Source organism: Halyomorpha halys, unplaced genomic scaffold (assembly GCF_000696795.3).
Source record: "Halyomorpha halys isolate HHAL.00 unplaced genomic scaffold, Hhal_1.1 Scaffold1203.1, whole genome shotgun sequence".
Classification (NCBI taxonomy): Eukaryota; Metazoa; Arthropoda; class Insecta; order Hemiptera; family Pentatomidae; genus Halyomorpha; species Halyomorpha halys.
Window position 1 is genome coordinate 20124 of NW_027108428.1, and position 11466 is coordinate 31589.

The window sequence follows — 11466 nt, forward strand, 5'->3', positions numbered from 1 at the left end:
AAAAAAAAAATTAAAAAAAGTTACCTAATGGTTGATGATGCTACTCTGAATGCTTTGTAATGTTGATTATTGTCTGAAGGTTGGGGTACGGCCGAAATAAACCAACCTATTGGCCGGATCCTCAGGAGGGTAAACGTGAAGGTCCTTCCGCACTTAGAATGCAAGGCCCAGTGGCTTACCCGCTACAATCCCCGTTCAAGAAAATTCAATCAGATTTGCATTGGAGTCATTGGCAAGGGAGCCTGCTTGGTAATAATTTATTATTCTATTTGAAAAGATTGTGTACAAAAAATATTTTACTATATGTAATTTGTAATAGTATTTAATTAATTTATGTAGTGATGATTATGGTGTGGGCTTCTTTCCAGTGCCTTGGATGATCTTAGGATAGAAGTGATAGGTGATAGGGCTAAAAAAAAAAAAATTAAAAACAGTATTTCCCCTCAAGCTATGACGAAAAAAAGACAAAGAATTAATGACTGTTGCCTTGGCTAGGATCGTTCTTTTATCAATAAATTGGTAAACAGAACTATTCACTTTCATTACGTTTTCCAGGTCTTTAACCAAGCTAATTTGCAATCACAACGACAATATTATATTCCTTTTAATCGATATAATATTTGTGGTCTGAATTTCGATCCGTTACAAAAAATATATGTATTATTATATTTCTTGTTCGAGACTGATTTTTTAGCAATCATAATAAATAATATCGATATAGTCTCAACATGGTTATCCTCCTATAACTCCTACGTTTCGTCCAGTCTTGCCGTTCTTAAGAATATCATATTTATAATATCAACAGTACAGAAATTTAAACAATATAATGTTGATAAAGTGATTGCTATGGTTGTACGAGGGTAAGTCGATTATTATCAGCTATATAGTTTTATTGTAACCAAATAGGAAACTTACAAGTACATCATTCTTTGACATAGTCCCCTTGCTTATCAACGCACTTGTTCCATCGTTGTACTAGCGTCATGCATTTATACATTCTAATAACCAATATAGGTGAGAACCATTTTGGAGGTCTTTCCTCATTAATTACTCCAATTTTCAACTCAACCCGAGTACACAAAAAACAAGAACTCATTAATAAATTCAATAATCTGTGCCAAGAACCACTAACTAGCTAAATTTATCCCAAAGGTCAAGGAAATTGGGGCCTTAATATCTCATCAACTGATATCCCATCTAATGTACTCAACATTCTTAGCCTAGGCCCTAACTCCTCCATACCCAAATCTTCACTAAAAATTATTCCAGAACTGCTTACAGACTTGGAATACATTCACAACGACTCCTGTTTCATCATTCTAACGAGAGTAAGGAATTATCATCCATTACCATTTGCAATACTATCTCTAATTACATCCATCCTTTTCTTCCAAATTTTCTCCCCTTTCCTTTAAAGACCTTTCTTTCACCCGATCCTTCTTTAGATCTCATGATGCCACTATTATCACCACAGCTGATAAAAGGAACAAGACTGTCATTATGAACCGCATGAAAGATATCTTAAATTCTAAATTAATTAATTATCCTGCATATAGGAATCTCATCTTATATAATTCAGTTGCTCCTTATTAAACAAATTCTCTTAAACAACAACTTCCCTCCTAAAATCATCGACAAACTCATTTAAAATTATAAAAACCGCACCCCTTCTACACAAAATTCTCTACAATCTCTTTCCACCCACTTATATAGATCATTACCTTGTATTCCTTTTCTTTCAGATAACATTCATAAACAATTACGTTCCTCCATTCGCAACCTCCACCTAGCATTCAAAACACGTAACAAACTGTCTTTTATCTACACCCATCTTGAAGATCCTATCTTCCTCAATACCGTTCTCATGTTGTGCACCGTATCCCCTGTTCCACTTCTAATCGTAACGCATCTTACGTTGGTGAAACAAAAAGTTTACTTAAAGAGCGCTTAACCCAGCACAAATATTCCGTCTCCTCCCGTAACATCACTGCTTCAAAATTGTCCGAACATTCAAACACCCTTTTGATTTTGATAGTACCTCCATACTACCCTCTGCCCTTAACCACGACAAACGACTATTACCTGAAAGTATTTTTATACAATTAGAAGTTTCCCCAGTCAATCACAAAACGGACAAACAAAACATATACCTAGCTTATTCCCAAATAGTTAATTTATTAAAGCATTCATAATTTATTTTATAATATTTTTCATTATTATATTCGTCAGGGGGGTACGAAACAAAATTTATAATTATTATTTTATTTATATATATTTTTCAAAATAACTCCTTACTTACCGTAAATTTCTTATTTTACTTCTTATTCTTATTACATTTATACTACGTTCATATCGCCTAGTTCTACCATTATGTTTTATAAAAAAATAGGGCCTTCAAGTCTCCACTACAATTATTTAATGATACTTAATTAAAATTCTCTGGCGTTTGGGCTCGCATAATTTTTACATTCCCTAACTTTACTTCTATTTTTTCATTTTCATTTCGTATCAACTGTTTTTTCACAACAGTCTTTCTTGACAGTTACGTTTCTAGTACACCCTTTGTCCTTCCGTCGCTCACTCTAGCGAGGCTTTCTACAAATCAATCAGTTTTAGCCAAGATTCCCCTCTAGAATGTAAGTTCTCTCGTTGTCATATTTCTTACATTATTAATTTCCCATTCTCTATATTTCTTCATCTACCTTATTTCTATTTTAAAAATATTGTTATTACGTACGCTTAATGTTAATCTAACAAAATTTAAAAAAAATAATTTTATACTCACACTGTTATTCATATATAAGTCACTCACTCATTCTATCATATATTTCATTTTCTGTCATATTATCCAATTTGTATATTGAAATTTATTTTTCAATTTTTTCGACATCACTTACATATCTTATATTATACATATTTTCTTACCTACATAATATTATATTTCATATTTATCAATCTGCTGCAATCTAATTCCATAGCTATCAATTAATCATTTTGTATTATTCAAGTCAATATTTTGTGTAATTTCAAATTTCTTTATATACCATTTTTTCAGTTTTATGTTTCTCTAAATGATGGTTGTTATCTCTTTTGTTCTATAGCCCTGATGAAAACCTTAAACTCAGGTCGAAACGTTGGCATAAATAAATAATTATTTCTTTCTTTATTTTTTTATTTTTTTTTGCTGATCGCACCCCCCGACCATCTTCTCCAATCCGAGCCAGGAATGCACCGCTTCTTTCATTGCTTCGTCCGAGGTAAATCAACGGCCCCTTAATGCCTCTTAGTGGACCGAACCAGTGATAATCAGATCGGATAAGATCAGGACTATGTAGAGGATAAGCCAGTGCTTCATTTTTGGCGGTGAACGTTCGTCCCACTCGTTCACCGTGCGTAATACTTGTGCGACCATTTTTGAACTTTTCAATCTATTCGTAGAACCTCACGCTGTTCCAATACTGTACCGAAAGTCAAGATGGATTTCGGCTCTTGATACGTCTTTCGAACACAAAAACGGATCACTGAACGTTACTCTTCTTTAGTGGAAATAGAAAGCGAAGTAACTATACGAAACTCACCTAGCAGCTTGGAACTTGCATAGACATAGCAACAAATAAACAAAGCATGCGTAAACAACGCATAACGACAGTACTACTAACATGAAAAAAAATTAACTAAATTTCGGATAAATATTTACTTACCATCGTAATAGTTATTGTAAATTGAATAAAGTTTTAATTAGTGAAATAGTGGATAAATACAGGTTAATTTACTTAGGTACAATTTTGAAACAGGCAGAATAGTCTACAATCTTTTAATAACTTTGTTATAGCTTATAATATAAATATGATATCCTTCAGGATGGACGAAAGTTTGGAGTTATTAGAGTATAATCATGTTGAAACTTTATTTTCTATTATAATTGATATATTTCTTTAATTGTAGTCTTTTTTTTTTATTTTTTGTAATATTTAATTCTTAGATAAATACCTTCACAAGATTTATTTATACTTTTCTCGTCTCTTTCAGTAGGAGTTCCTGTAAAGAGGCATTGTTGTTCTCATAAAATAATTTCCAAGTAACCAACTCAAAATTGAAGTCAAAATAGATATCATCTAATCTTACTACTTGAGTCTGTTGGAGCAACCTTAGCAACTGTGACTGCGCCTCCATGTTGGATAACCTTTCTTTACTGTATTTCATTTTGCTGTATTCCATGTGTGTCAATCTATTTTTTCTATTATAGGTTTTTCGTTTAGTTAACAGTTATTCACTCTTTCCCTCATCAGATTATGGGCCCAGACTACGTAAACTGTGAGTTAAGTGATTGTTTTTTTTTTAACATGAAGGTAAAATCGGGTGACTTAATTTTTTTTGCGGTCGGGCTATCCTGTGTAATCGATCGTGATTTTAGTTTCGTTTGAAATCGAACTGTTACCGATGTAACAATGGAAGTGCGGCCGATGGATTTCAAAGTGCAAGTAGAAAAACTTGAAGGTCAGAACAATTGGAGTAGATGGAAAAGACAGATCACTCTGGTTCTCTAACATCATAAGGTACTGGATGTTGTTTCAGGTGAGTTGGCTCTAAATGTTAATGGTTCTAATAAGGACAATTTTGAGACTAAAGACTCTCTTGCTCAGTTAATTTTGATAAGCACTTTGAATGCAGTAAATGAAGAGCTCACGTCTTCCTGTGTCACTGCCAAGAGTGTGGGATAACTCTGCTATCAGAATAAACGTCATGTGAGAACAATCATGAAGAAAATTGGAGTGTGTTTGCCTGATGATGAGCATTTGTATGAGGGTTGTGTTTATGGTAAACACCACCGAGATCCATTTCATGAAAGGAAAGATTGACCAACGAGCTGTGCCAGATGGATTCACGCTGATGTTTGTGGTCCTTTCCAAGAGGATTCTATTGGAGGTTCTAAGTATTTCCTCTGCCTGAAGGATGAATATTCCAAGTTAAGAAGAGTTTTCTGAGACTGGTTAAAATATTAAAAGTTGTTAAAAACACTGAACCTAAAAAAAAAAAAAATCGTTATCTACATGCTAGACAGCGTCAACGAGAACGAATCCGTACAAAGAATTGTTGTGTCTGATCATGAAAAATCAATTCTAGAGATATCCCAGTGTCATAAGTCTACCAAAATGTGAATGTCACATCAGGAACGTTTGGAACTATGTGCCTTTTTGAAATTATTGAATATAATAACATTACTTTGACTAATTTAACATGACTAGTTTACGTCAATGGTCCTGGCAGCTATAACTGTAAACTGTAATAAATATAGAAGCAGTAATCAGAATGCTTATAGCAAACATTTTACTTATTAAAAATACTACTTGGATATGTATGAGAGACAGATCTTACAATAATGTAATTGTTTACCGACTTAATCCACTTACCTGCCTCATTATTTTGCTATGAAAATCGATTTTCCATTTGTACGTGAGGAGGGAATATCTTGAAAGCGTAAAATACTGCCCTGGAGGACTAACTTTTAAAGAGGTCCGATGCCAGGGTAACTGGAAATCGTTGAAGGTTATGGCGACTCGGTCGTCCAATTTACACCAGCTCCCTCACAACTTCTTTGCAACTTTCACTACAATTAGGTGTTCTTCCTCTCCTGTCCAAGCTACCTGCTCTCTTTTAAAAACTAGTTCACCAATTTGCCGCGTATTGTTAGCCCTTGTCTGGGGTCGTTTGATTGGCGGATTTGTAATTTATTTGATGTACCTGGTTATCTGGTGCAGTGTTGACCTTGTTTCTGAAAATAATACAAAGTGTATAAAGAAATGTCCCCATTTCGAATTCAATAAACACACAGTACTGCACGGTTGTCTCTTTTGTTCCAAAGGTTTTTTTCTGATTCTCTTGTTGTAATACAGGGTTTTTTTATCAATAGAATTAAGAAGAATCTAAAAATAACTAACTTATTAAATTAATGTGGCCTATTTAAAAGATATTGGTAAATATCGCCTTTTTTACTACCTCTTTTCCTTTGGTATGCTGGTAGCCTTCAAGGCTAAATCCTGAGTCTCACATTAACCTAACGTAATTCTCACATGTGCTAACCCTTGGTTATGAAGAGACTGATTCTGAGATGAAAATATTGGACACTTCTGGACCCCTGCTGGAACTTTCTCCTGAAGCTGAAGTTCAACAGGATAATACAACCCCCAACATCCTAATGGTACAGGCACCTCGTTGCAGCACTAGCGATTTTCTTCATGCTTGTCGAATAATTATGTTCTAATAATTAGTTGAACATTGAACATTGAAATAGTTGAACAGGACATGAGTGTCAGTGAAGAAACAAGAGTGTCAGAATGTGGCTTGTAGAAACAAGCCATGAAAGAGGAATTGAGTTCACTTGCTGAAAATGACAGGTGGCAGTTAGTGGAATTGCCTGAAGGGAAGAAGGTGATAGCCTTGAAGGTGAAAAGAAAACCTAATGGTGAAGTTGAATCATACAAGGCGCGATTAGTAGCTAAGGGCTATGCACAGAAACAAGGAGTTGATTTTAAGCAGACTTTCAGTCCTGTTGCTCGTTTTGAAACAGTGAGAACTCCATTGAATGTTGCAGCTGTGGAGAAATATGAACTTGAACAATTTGACATACAGACAGCATTTTTGTATGGGATTTTGACTGAAGAGGTTTACATGCATCAACCTTGTGGATTTGATGATGGAAGTGGACTAGTCTGCCGACTAAAGCGCTAAAGCTTACATTGGTTGAAACAGTCGCCAAGATGCTGGAATCACCGCTTTGTACAGTTCATAGAATAGCATGGTTCTAGGGCTAGCAATGCTGCCCCTTGTCTTTTTGTCAAGGAGTGTGGAAATGGGCGTAGGTTTCATGGTTGCCATCTATGTTGATGATGGAATTATAGTTGGAGATAGAAAGGCAACTGACCAATTTCTCTCAGACTTGGCTAAGGAATTCCGGATCACCACTGGGTCTTTAAATAGCTTCCTGGGGACGCAGATTAAGAGATAGAAGGATGGAATTTTTGTGCATCAGGAAGTATACACAATGAATATCCTTTCAAGATTCAATATGATTGATTCAAACCCAGTTTCTACACCATCTGAGAAGCGTGCTGAAGAAGTTGAGGATTCACTTTTGGAGTAGAATGTTTCATATTGCCGGGCTGTTGGCAGCCTGCTCTACTTGGCCATGACTACTGGCCCAGAATTTTCGTATGCAGTAAGCACAGTTTCGAAGGTTCTAGACTGTCCAAAGAAATCTGATTGGCAAGTAGTCAAGAGAATCTTCAAGTATCTCAACGGCACCAGTGAGTATGGGCTGTTTTATAAATCAGATACTAAACTAAAGTTGAACTGTTATTCGGACTCAGACTTGGCAAATGACAACTTGTCTCGACAATCAAGAACTGGAGTTTTGATGACGTGTGAAACTGGTGCTATAAGTTGGTTGAGTCGTAAACAGCCAGTTACTGCTTTAAGCACTACAGAAGCAGAGTATATTGCAGCATTTGAGGGTACCAAGGAGATGGTATGGCTTCAGTGACAGTTGACTGAATTGACAACTCTACATGGCATTCCACAGTTGTTGGTTGACAACCAAAGAACCATACGGATGATACAGTATCAAGAATTTCATCGCCACACAAAACACATTAAAGTGCGGTTTCACTTTGTACGTGAGAAGTGGATGAACAATGAATTTGAGCTGCAGCATGTGCCCAGTAGTCGTCAGATTGTTGATGTATTCACGAAAGAGCCTTCCTACTGGATCTTTTGTCAAGAATCGGACATCAATTGGAGTCTTGAGATAGGTAGGGTGTAGGAGCAACCTCAGCAACTTCCGTGCAACTGTGACTGCACCTCCATGTTGAATAACCTTCCTTTACTGTATTTCATTTTGCTATATTCCATGTGTGTCAATCTATTTTTTCTATTACAAGTTTTTCGTTTAGTTAACAGTTATTTACTGCTTATTTACTCTTTCCCTCATCAGAGTCTGTGTAAAGCAGAAAGTTTCCAAACAAATAGAAAGTGGTAAAAGGCCTTATTGTTAACAGGGAAAGTTTTCATTCTGTTAGATATCTGCGCTGAATGAGTAGTGACCCGCTAGGCAGGTGGTGCGTTGAAGGGGGTTGTGTCTCTGATTAGTTAGTTCAAGAGCCAGGGTGAAAAAAAACAGTTATTTCTTCCCAATTCTTGATTACATCTATGAAAAGTATGTATAATTATTAGTCAATAGTTCTCAAGATATAGCATTTTAAAAAGTAACATTTCACAAAAAATGCTCTGAAAAATCAGAAGTTAGTGATAGTAGAAGCTTTTATTTGAGTGTTAATAGCCATTTGTACGTCGAATGGTTTCGAGATATATAGGTAGCTTCAGGGTTAGTGGCCAAACTGAAAATATGAATTAAGGACCTAAAAAGAAGAAAACAATTTCCTCTGAAGGTATGTCTACAAACGCTTTGTTTAGGAGGTATTCACACCTTGAGATTTTCATTGTTACGAATTATTTAGGTTATATGAAATAAATAAAACTTATTTATTTGCTTTAACTACTTTATTAATTAAACGTACACATTAAATTCATATTAAATGTTGTTCAATGTGATTTCCTAAAAGCATTAAGACAGGCTCGGCATCTTTCTTCAACAGCAGTAGTGGAAGATGGAACTGGATATATGTTATTGTTTCACAAGATTCAATTATCCTTCTTCATAAGGAATTTAGATCATAGACCGGCCTAGAATAGATTTTTTGTTTAATGTCACCCCAAACTAAAAAATCCAGTGGTGTCAGTTCCACAAAATGAAAAACTTGATCCCCAACCATGGTTAGGCAGTATAGGACTCCAACGCGAGTCTTGGCCAAAATAATTAGTACTTCTATATATAACCCATAAAGGGATTTTATTATCCCTTGAGTGTTGCACCAAACTTTTCTAAATTATATAAAGGAGATGTTGGAGAGAGGGGGTGCGTTCTAAAATAAACAAATAATAGTTTTCAACTATTTCTCTTCGATTTTTTCCCACTTTGTACAGCTTCATCAGAGCTGTCATATTGAAAGACAGCCCCAGAATCAGTATGCTTCCTTGCATAGTGGGGTGAAACGTCACAAATCAATAGTTGAAAACTATTTTTTGTTTTTGACCGCACCCTCCACCATCACCTACATATCTTTAAATTATGTATTCATAAGCTCAGAAACAGAAAAGACCAGGAGGGCTGGACCAGGCTGGCGAATAGGAGGAAGCACCTTGATTCTTGCTCAGTCTTTCAACACGACAGGTCTGATGAAGCTCTACAATGTACAAAAGTAAAAGAAATTATAGTTGAATACTATTTTTTGTTTATTTTTGACCGCCCTCCCCCCCCCACCATCTTCATATTTCTAAATTATGTATTTATACCTAAGCCTAAATGACCTATGAGTGATAAAATCAGCATAAATAAGAAGGTGATGGTTTTGCCATTTTATATAAATGGAGTTAACTCATTCATGTCTTATTCATATGTATTCTTCATTTCTTCATTCATTACTCCGTTTTCTTCTTTTCTTTATCAATTCGCCAATCTACAGCACGTGTCAACAACATTTTTTCCTCAATGAAGAATCATTATTATTTAGTAATTTGAAGTATAAATAACCTCACGTATTTTTGTTTCTTCTCCACCTTAATTATTTCTGATATCATATCTTTCCATTGCAGGGAGACAAAGGTGGGCCTGTCATCTACCTTGATCCTGAGATAGACAGGTACGTTCTGGTCGGTGTGGTTTCATTCGGCGATCATTTATGCTATCCAGACCATAAAACCGTGGGAAGCGATGTCTTGTATTATATGCCTTGGATAAAATCGCAGATCAAGAGTGAGTACAGGTTTTATTTACTTGTTTAAAATGTAAAATGTTAATAATAAGTAATTAATTACTTACTTTGATAAACCCCTAATTTCTTAAAACTCCCCTTTAATTTCTAGCTCAATAGGCGCATTGCATAGGGTCCCTTCGACCCGGGAGACTAGTCCAGCCCATTGAGTTTCGTTCTAATCAGGAGTGATTTACTTATTTGAGTATTTTGTTGTTCGGTAATTTTAATTACATTTTAGATGCATATCGAAGGTTGGCGAAGACGGTTTTACCCTCAAAATAATCAGGCAATTATTTTTTTTCATATCGCAGGCAAAGTTTTTAAATGGAAAGTGCAAAACTTTATTCACAGAGGTTGTGCTACCCACTGCGTTGGGTCGCTAAATACGTATAGCATACTTATTCCTAGTCTGACAATTTTTTTTAATTCTTATAAAATATAGGCATTCTACAGTAAATTTTGTTCTTTTATTTTATTTTTTCTTTCAATACTTCATTTTTTTTAATCGTTTATTTCTATATAAAATTTTAAATAAAATAATAATATATACACATAAAAATCTAAAAACCGTATTTTTGCACATAAGTACTATTTAATTAAAATGTATTAAAAAAATCCTAACAATTGTCTACAAGGATATGAATATATGCACACATTCAAATACAGATAATAGATATAAAATTTTAAACTATAAAATATTTAAGAAAAAGTAATATATAGAATATGATAAATAAAAATAATTGATATAAGTTACGGGATGACCAGGCACAGTTTCAGCTGTAATCCTAACTCTCCTCATAAACAAACACGTAATAGGGATATTAGAAGGAGAAATAAAGCAGTGTTTGAGATGTCTCCCCGGTCCACATCTCTTCTTCTGTACATATATGGGCACTGTTTGGCTATGTGCCCCTCATTCCTGCATTCAAAGAATCTCGTGCGTGGACAATGTGCCACTAAATGCCCAATCTTTTCACAACCGTGACACTTGCGGTCCTCCCGCCATCTATTGTTTCCGGGTTTAGCTAGGCTTCTTCTATTTTCTTGGTTGCTAGCTTTCTCTCTTCTACCCTCTACGTTCTCTCCTCCTCCAAGGGTTGGGCATATTTCTGGGCCATTGATATTCTATCTGGGTTCACCCTGGCTCTTCTACTTCCATTCGGGCCTCCACTTCTCTAGCACTTGTTTCTATGAGATCTTGGGCAATTTCCACAAATGAGCGCTCTCTTGGAAGCTCCTTCCTTCTTCCCTAGCTCCTTTGCCAACTGCATCTTTAGTTCCAGAGATAAGAATTGTATCCGACCCAGTACCTGGATTATTTCCATCATTTCGCTGAGTTTATCTTGTATTCTGTTAAAGCATGTCAGGAGTTCCACGGCATATTGCCCACTAGACTGTTTTGGTTTTTTTGTCTCCTTGATCATCATAAATATGTCCTCTTCTGGGGCGGGGCTCACCATCCTCCTCCAAATGCCTTCTTTAATCTTTCCTTTATAACTCTCCAAGGGGTCTTTTCGTCTGCCTGAATCTGGTTTTCTTTACTCTGCAGACGACCGCTGCTTTTAATGCCTCTGCGTTTTCGCTATAGTAGATTTTC

At 35.5% G+C, this 11466-nt stretch overlaps 1 protein-coding gene across 1 annotated transcript in view; it reads left to right on the plus strand.

Moving 5' to 3' along the window:
• Positions 1–11466, plus strand: part of LOC106688776 (clotting factor G beta subunit) — a gene marked incomplete at both ends in the record, with an annotated part of 120834 nt that overhangs the window by 13800 nt on the left and 95568 nt on the right.